This window comes from Cryptomeria japonica, chromosome 9 (genome assembly GCF_030272615.1).
Source record: "Cryptomeria japonica chromosome 9, Sugi_1.0, whole genome shotgun sequence".
NCBI classification, from domain to species: domain Eukaryota; kingdom Viridiplantae; phylum Streptophyta; class Pinopsida; order Cupressales; family Cupressaceae; genus Cryptomeria; species Cryptomeria japonica.
Window position 1 is genome coordinate 140,863,542 of NC_081413.1, and position 9,954 is coordinate 140,873,495.

Genomic DNA, 9,954 nt, shown 5'->3' on the forward strand with positions numbered 1-9,954 from the left:
TGATTACCAATCAAACCGCCAACCTGCAAACAATATAATGATAAAAATATGCCCACAATCAAACCACCAACCTGCAAGAACTTGTAATGATAAAAATATGCCCAGTTAGAGTAACAGTCACACAAAAATGAGCACAAGTTAAAAGTCCCAAACAATGAGTGATTATGCAACCACCATACTCACATAGACATCAATCCCACATAGGGCCAAATTCATCCCAACCTACCAAATAATGATATATCAAACACAAAGCCAATTCAAACAAGAAGGATACAGGTCAAGAAAAGGCAACCTCAACATCCTCCATGCTCCATGAGGAGATACTTACCGAATATTCCAACAACAAAGATGTTGCCATAAGGCAAGACAACACCCTCCTTGCTATCATATGCGAAAGAAAAACCACATCCAACAAGGAGTATGATGAAGGCTACAAATCATGACCAACCACCCTTTAAAGAAGAATACTAATGCAAGAAGCGGGGATGTCCCAAGGATGAACCTCTAAGTACTCGACACATTCAACAACAACCCTATTGGCCAAGTAATCTGCAATAACATTTATCTCCCTAAAATAATGTGATATAGTAAAGGTAGAAAAACACTTCAATTGTGCAAGAATACGCTCTAACGAGTACTGTAGATGCCAGGAAACACATTTTTTAGCAGAGATCGATTGAAAGACCAACATTGAGTCCCCTTCAATAACAATATCTTTAATGTCCAAAGAGATGGCAAGATCAAGACCAAAAGATAACGCTTCAAATTCTACAACATTATTAGAGTCTACACCAATATATTTCCCCACAACTTTAACAATCTTAGAATTATGATCAAAGATGACCACCCCAATTCATGATTTCCCCAGATTACGCTTAGTAGCCCCATCAAAATTTAACTTGAAGGAGAATTGGGGGGAGGCATCCATTTAGCCATCCTACGTTTGACAAGTGAAGATAATCTAGCTGTTACAGCCCTATGGGAAGGAATAACATGAAGTGAACACCATTTCCATGTTACCCAATTATCCCAATGAGAGAAGGACCTCAGATGCTCCAAATTTTTGTAGATGTAAGAAAGCACCACCTTAGAAATGGAGGACAAGATCTTGTCAAGAACTTCTTCTAATGAAGCTGATTTATGCTGAAAAATCCTAGATTTCTTCTCCAACCAGATGTTCCAAACAACAATAGAAGGTACCACTATCCAAAGAGAGAAATAAAAAGAGGATGAATACAACAAAGGCCAAGCCATGAAATGCGACAATAAATTAGGACAAATAGCAGAAGACCAGTCAAGCATTCCAAATAGCCAGTACCAACAATCCAAAGCAAACAGACAAAGCAAGAACACATGATACATGGTTTCCATACAATATCCACAAAATACGCAAGGGAAAACTGCAGTAATCCCAAGCCTATTCAATCTCATCCCGGTGAGAACTCTATCCTGAACTGCCAACCAAGCAAAAGACACAACTTTAGGAAGACAAGCCAAATACCAGAAAAGCTTAGCAGGCCAAGAGGAGGAAGAAGAGGATGGAGACAAAGATTTATACCCCTCCTTTACTGAGTAAGAGCCTGAGGCACTCCTAGTCCAAACCGAGATATCCTCTTTATCTTGAAACACAAGAGATCTTTTCTGGAGCTCCACCTCAAAGCAACTCTGAGATCATTATCAATGGGCAGAAAAGCAATAACCTTCCATCTAGCTATAGGTAAGGACCCGAAGAATCAATGTCAACATAATCTACAACAAAAACTCCCAAAAGACCCAAAAGAATATTTAACAAATTATTTAGACTTCACAATATATAATATAAAAAATAAATAAATTAAGAATATTATTTTAGTTATTGATGCAATAAATTAATAATATAGTTCAAATATTTATAATAATAAATTATTAAATAACAACAATATAATCATAAATATATAAAACGTTTACAATAATATTATAATATATTAATAATATAATAATTAAAATACATAATTGATTAATATTTTTCATAATTTAGAAATTAAGATTATAATTTAAGGTTAAGTTATAGTTTTTAATTATAATTGGTATTACAATAATGGTTAAATTTGGATTCAGTTAGGGTTAGAATTCAACTAAACTTACATAACACTAACCCTAATTTATCCTACAATAGTAACTTATTTTATGATTTAGTTTCAATTTAGCATTCCAAATTTAGATTGTGTTAATTTAGTTATAGTAATTTTATTAATCATTGGAGATCTTTAAAATGGTAGAAATATAATTGATATATAAATAATTATTTTAAAAAAATCAATTATTCAAAAGAAAAATCTATAATTGATTATTAATTCTTCATCCAAAAGTTTAATCCACTATATTTAAATTATTATTGAATTTTGTCTATAATAATATATTTATATTTATGTATACTTTATAAAAAACAACCTTATAAATAATGAAAAATTCTAACTTAAAGGAGATACAAAGATAAATAACCCTTTAAGTGAAAAGAGGTGCATACCATAAAATAAGCCTCAAGAAATTACTATCATAATTTTAGGGTTAAGTTGGGGCTATTGTTTAATTAAGATTAGGTATATTTTCTTAATTCTAATAATTATTACAATTATGATCAAATGAGGATTCAATTAGGGTTATATTTCATTATATCAACCTTCATCCTTACTCTAAGCTTTATCCTATAATAGTAAATTTAATTATAAATAGTAGTCTTGAATTTCTTAAAAAACTCTCGATGATTTTATTTCAATTCAGTTAATGTATGGTAATTGGTTTATTATTTCTAAATTTATCATGTAAACATTTATTTCAACAATTTTTTGTGATCATATTCTATGATTCAACATCAAGATGAGTTAGCTAGAGAAGGGAATTTATCTAAATAATAAGATTATTTGACTTATAATATTATTAGTACTTGATTGCCATCAGTTTTTTTTGCCTGCTATTACTCAATTGTTTCTCCAAATTTGTTTTCATATATATTTTTTAATTTTTTAAAAGTTAAGATGCATGATTTTTAAGTTCTAAATTATAGAAATTATTTTCCTCCAATCTAATTGGCTTGAAAAATTTACACTTTATCTATAAAAACTTTTACAATAATATTATAATATAATTAAATATATTAATAATATAATAATTAAAATATAATATTATAAGAACCCTAATGTTTATCTATACTACTCTCATCCTAACTTAATCTTAAGTCTAATCATATCTTTAAATGAACTTGATCATATTTAACCTAAACATAACCTAAGACTAACTTTAAACATATCTATAGCTTAACCATAATCCAAACTTAATTTTTGAATTTTATTTAATATATCATGTATATATTAGTATATAATTATCATATATTAATAATATAATTAAATTAAAATACAATAATAACAATATATTATTTATATGAATTTATTTGCAAAGTTGACAAATTTTGATTCATATTTTTAGGATTAATTGAACAAATTAGAAATTATGACTTTAAATATTTGAAGTGGATCTTCTGTACAACATAGAGGTGTTTCCAACCAATCTAGTGAAATTTGCATGATACTTGTTGCTGGAGGAAATGGTATTTATCAAAAGGAAATGAGCATGGCTCTAGCAAAATTGAAATAAGGAGATTGGGTGCATATTTTTGCCAAGGGTAGTCGTTCTCGGTATGGAGGCAAAACTAACCTATAGTAAAAGAGGATGACATGCTGCTGCTTTCATATTCTGGCAGATAATAGGTTAATTATCAATATAGTGGCTTTCAGATTTGGTTTCATAGAGTAGTACATCGTATATGCTTTCATCCTATTTATTAAACAACATAATATCAGTTGACCTCTTCTGCATCTATATTACAGCTATGTCTATATTTGCATACATTGTAAAGCAATGATCAAATCTTTTCTTGCCCTAGCTAGGGGATTGAAGCAGAGGGGATCGAGAGATGTATCAAGAACCTTGTAAGAGATGGTAGAACTTTTAGATCTAGTTGGATAGCTAGTGGTTAAGAACGATGCTTCAACTAGGCAATTTTTGTTAATCCTTGTAGGTCATATAACAATTCTATTGATAACCTTAGATGCATTTTTTTTTTGTAGAGAATCCCAATAAGGTGTGTTGAAGATGGTTTTTTTTGTTTTTCAATTAAATTAATGGAGTTTTGTGTTGAAGTGTTTGTGCATTCTTATTAGTAAATTGTTTGCAAAGATCTAATTTGAGGTTAATATTAGACATTGAGTAATTGATGTAATCTTAAGGTAGTCTTTTTATTATTACATAAGAGGGCAATTTAAGACATGACATTTTTTTAAGACAAAATTAATATTGTCTTAAATACTTAAACAATTATTTTAATTATCTTAAATTATAAATTAAAATTATTTTAATTGTCTTAAATTAAAAATTAAGGTAAAATAAAAATGCATTTTCCAATATTAGGCGGCAAGGGGAGAGGAATGGTGGGAAGTGAATTTTTCATCCATAAATTGTTTTACAAGACTCTCCACTAGAAAACACTACTCCCTACATGGTTCCTCACTTTGAAAGGAGCATCTCCATGATCCAGGTGGCGGCTTATTCATCCATGGACTTCGAGGAAAGGGATATCAATGTATTGTTCTGCTTCCTCGTACATTAATACAGGCACATCATAGAGCTCGTCCCTATTCTTAAGATTTCTATGCGAGGAATACCTGGTCAAGAGATTTAAATTACAGATATGTGCATGCTTAATATAAGAGATGAAGAGTTGGGTTGTTCACTTACTCACAAGTATTAAATGGCTTTCTTAGGTTTTGCAAGCCACGATGGCTAGACGTGGTGAAATTAAGCTTAGAGAGATGAATGAACCCTGTATGTAGAAGATTCTATGTCATGTCCCTTCATTTGTGTTATGTCCCTCCTATTTTCCATTTCCCATGGGCCTTAGGGAAATAAATTACGGAAATGGTTTTGTAATACATAAGTGTATCCTATTTTATGTGTGCATAATTATAGGGCTCTTCTATAATCAATCTTATCTCTTTTAAGTGATGTCGACCAAGGATTTGCGATAGGATCCTTTTGGAGACAAAGGTACAAAGTTTTAAATTGCATTTTATAAGGAAAGTGGGTGCTCATATTCCTCCTATTTAGACTAAGTGAATGACTAGTGATGAGATCCCGATTTTATGAATTGGTTCCCTCCCATAAATCAGATCCATTTGTCAGTAGAGATTGTAGATAGAAACCCCCTGATTTTTGCAGATGGTTTGTGTATGAAAACCTTTTATCCAGCATTGTCCAATTCCCCATAGTGATTGAATTTGAGCTTCGATGACCAGCTATTTGGGCAACCTCTACAAAGCATTGTCCAATTCCCCATAGTGATTGAATTTGAGCTTCGATGACCAGCTATTTGGGCAACCTCTACAAAGCCTTTTTGATTGGGTGATAGAAAAATTTCTTGGCCCTTGGGGTTTGTAAATATGTGGTGGCTCCTTTACTGCCCATTGTTGTTAATCTTTTCATTTTTTAATAATTATTATAATTATGATTTTTGTAGAAGATCTACTAAACCCACATTAATTATAAGCTAAGTTCACACATATATTCTTGGTTCTAAACTTTTGTTGTTGTATTTTTGGGTTTTGTGCTTAAACTGTTTGACAAAATGCCTCAAAAAGATGTGGTATCATGGAATACGACAATTTTAAGATATGCATAAAATAGATTATTTGGAAACTCGTTAAAATCTTGTAAGAAAATGCAATTGGCAAGTGTAAAGCCCAATTCTTTAACTTTTGTCATTGTGCTCACATCTTGTGCCAAAATGGGAGCTTTAGAACAGGGTATAGACATCCATCAAAGCATAAATGGAATTTGATTTTTCTTGGATGTTGTAGTTACAAGTGCCCCAGTGGACATGTATACGAAATGTGAAAACATAGACAAGGCATGTGAATTGTTTGACCAAATGCCTCAAAAAGATTTGGTCTCATAGGCTACAATAATTGTAGGTTATGCACATAACAATTTTGTTGAAAAATCCTTAGAAATATTACACTGTTCGAGAATATCGCAAGTGAAGACACAGTTATTGTGGTTCCTTCACCAAAAAATGTACTTTTTTGCCCATTATGAAGCCACCTATAGTGACAAAAAATAGATCAGGGTTTTGACACTATAGGCAGAGAGAGAGAGAGAGGGAGAGTGTTGCAACGTCTACAGTGGCCAAAAATTGATCAAGGTTTTGATAGTATAGACAAAGAGAGAGAGGGATATTGTTGCAATGTCTATAGTGAGCAAAACCCCAATCGAGGTTTTGACACTATAAATAAAGAGATAGGGAGAGTCTATAGTGACCAAAACCTATTCAAAATTTTGACATATAAATTGAAGAGAGAGGGAGAGTGTTGCAGTTTATATAGTAACCAAAACTCGATTAGGGTTTTTCCACTATGTATATATATACACAGAGAGAGAGAGAGGTGTTGAGAGGGATAAAAAGATAGAGAGGAAGAGAGAGGGTTGAGTGAAAGAGAGAGACCAGGAAAGGGGGTGAGAGAGAGGGGGGTTGAGAAAGAGAGAGAGGGGTTGAGGAGAGAAAGAGATAGAGAGAGAGGGAGAGAGAGAGAGGGGGGTGAGAGAGAGAGAGAGAGAGAGAGGTTGTGAGACAAAGATAGAGAGAGAGGTGAAGATAGAGCGAGAGAGATCGTGAGAGATAGAGGGAGGGAGAGAGTGAGAAAGAGAGCATGAGAGAGAGGGAGATATGGAGAGAGAGAGATATATATTCATATATGTATGCCTACATATATGAATATAAATGAACATAACTCAATTGGGTTTTTAATGTTGGTATTATGAATGTGTTGCATTGGTTTTGTCATTGATGTCAACACTTGTGAACACTTATCAGCACTGAAGATCTTTCGTTATGTTCACTGGCATGTTCAGTGACTTATGCACAGTCACTGGTATCTAGTTCACCGACATGTTATATTGTTCACCGACACTAAGGATGATCCGTTAGATCATCTGGAGATTACTTGGTTATGTTGAAGACATTGTTTGGACACTTGGTTTTGGTGATTTGGTTATTGGTCTAATCGAGTTTGCATATTTGCTGTTACTGGCAAATAGGTCTAGGTTATGGACTGACAAGCATTATCTATTCCAAATCAGCACGAAACAATATGGAGATGTTTTATTGATTGGTTATTATTGTAAATGCATTGAGCTAACATGATGCATCGCTTATTGATTCATTTGTAATTGATTTAATTGTAATATTCTTAGTGAGCCAACCTACACATTTGGTCTTAGGTTTTGGTATATATGTAAGATCTCATTTGTGAGATTATAAAAAAGGTGTAAAAGGGAATGCACTAAGATATATGCGAATATAAGCAGAGCTATACACGCAGACATCATTCGAAGATTCAAGGAAGGTATGAAGAAGACAATCAAAGCTTAATTGGTACTGAATCCAGCATATGAAGATGCTATTTTGAGAAGTACATTATCATTGGATTTAACCATCCAATTGTAGTCAGTGTGACTCCCATTTTGTGATTGAGCGGTGAGCTGTAGGTAGTTGGCCTTTCTGCATGTGCAGACCCCATTTGTACACACATACTATCTACAATAGTATCATATGAATGTGGGTAAGGTTTCCCACCGTGGTTTTGCCCCTTACAGGGTTTCCACGTACAAATATATGTGTTATGTGTTGTGGATGTTATTTGTCTTTTTGTTTCATGCATTAAACTTTACCGGTACTATTATTAACTGTTAAACTGTCTACCGACATTAAGTTTGGTGTACCGGTATTATGTATTAAGTTTGGTTAAGTTGCATTTGGGTTGAAATTAATAGACAACTGATTCACCACCCCTCTTAGTTGCCTCCGGGTCCTAACAATTGGTATTAGATCTAAGTCCTCTTTTTGCAAAAGTTTAACAGCTTGAGGAGATTCTATGGCAACTAACTACTTCAGGAAGGACAATCCAAAACTTGATGGAACTAACTATGGTATATGGAAGATCAGAATGGAGAAACATCTGAATTGCATTGGAAAAGACATATGGAATGTTACAAAGAATGGCTATGTTGGTCCTACACAGAGTCAACCTAATCCACCAACCTTGGCTAAAGATCAGGAGAATGATTGCAAAGCAAGATAAGCACTTTTGAGCACATTGTCAGATCAACAAATCATGGGATTATCTGACCGATATACTGCTAAAGCTATTTGGGACAAATTGGAAACTCTGAATGAAGGTGATACCACTGTCAAAATTGCAAAACTGAAATGCTTCCAAGTCAGGTATGAAAATCTGAAAATGGAAGAAGATGAAAGGATTTCTGCTTTTATGGAAGAGTTAATGAAATTGTTTTGGGTATACAATGTTGTGGAGGATCCTTAAGTAAATATGAAATTGTTTCTAAAGTTTTAAGAGAATTTCCACCGACATACAAAATGAAAGTAACTGCTATTAATGAATTGAGAACAATGCCTAATACATTAGTATATAGAGATACTTTGGTTGGAAAACTTTCAGCTTTTGAACTTGAGGAATTTGGTCCTATTGCTACAATTAGGATAGATTTGGCTTTCAAAGCTTCATCATCTGTAGCATCATCATCATCATCTAAAAAATATGATTCGAAAGCATTCTATGCTAGAGAACTTGAAGAAATCAGAAGAGAGAATGAAGAACTTGAAGAGCTTGAAGTGTGCTATTTACAAGGAAAATGCCTAAAGGTCTAGTTGGAAGTAAGTATGAAGGTAAAGCACCATTTAAATGTTTTAACTGCAATAAAATTAGTCATATGGCATCTAGGTGTCCTGATAGACATGCAAGATTGAAAGAAGAAGCTAAAATAACATATAAGCCTAACCCTAAATATTAGAGATAAAAATTTAAGAAGAATAGAGTCAAATCATGTTACTATGCTGATGAAGGAATTACTGATGATTTTGATGAGGAACCAACAGACAATGGATGGGCTTTTGTTGCAATAACAGAAGATCAACCAACACCTACTATTCAACCGGTAGAGCAGGCCTTGGCAGCTAAAATTGAAGAAAAGGATGAATGGATCATTGATTCTGGGTGTTCACATCATATGACTGGTGATAAAAGTAAATTCTTAACCTTTTAGGAATATAATGGAGGTCTAGTAAGATTTGGGGATGATAAAGCTTGTTTGATCAGACGAAAAGGCACTATATCTTTTGATGGTAAGCACAATACTGATAATGTTTACTATGTTGAAGGTTTGAAGCATAATCTTTTGAGTGTTGGTCAATTAGTTGAAAAAGGATTTCAGTTACAATTCAAGAATGGTAAATGCAAAATCATGAATAGAATTGGTTTGGAAATTGCAAACGGTAATCAGATTAGAGGTAATATCTTTCATTTGAATAACAATGAGAAGGCATGTTTGATTGCACATATTGATGAAAGTTGGTTATGGCATAAAAAACTTTGTCGTGTAAATTTTGACTGCATTGTGAAAATCAGTACAACTAAGGCTGTAAGGGATTTACTTAAGATTATTAAACCTCACAATCCGGTATGTAAGGAATGTCAATTTGGAAAGAAAGTTAGAGCAACTTTTAAGCTCGTATTCCAGAAAAATCCAATAATGTTCTTGACTTAAAATTCATGCTGATTTATGTGGTCCAGCAAGAACTAGAAGTTTACAAGGAGATAGATATTTTATACTAATCATTGATGATTATTCTAGATTGTGTTGGGTTACTTTTCTCAGGGAGAAATTAGAAGCTTTGGGGAAATTCAAAATATTCAAAATAATGGTATAGAATGAAACCGATAAGAAAATCAAATGTCTGATATCAGATCAAGGAGGTGAATTCACATCTAAGCAATTTAATACATTCTGCGAAGTGAATGGAATCAGAAGACAATTATTAGCACCTCAGACACCCCAACAAAATGGAGT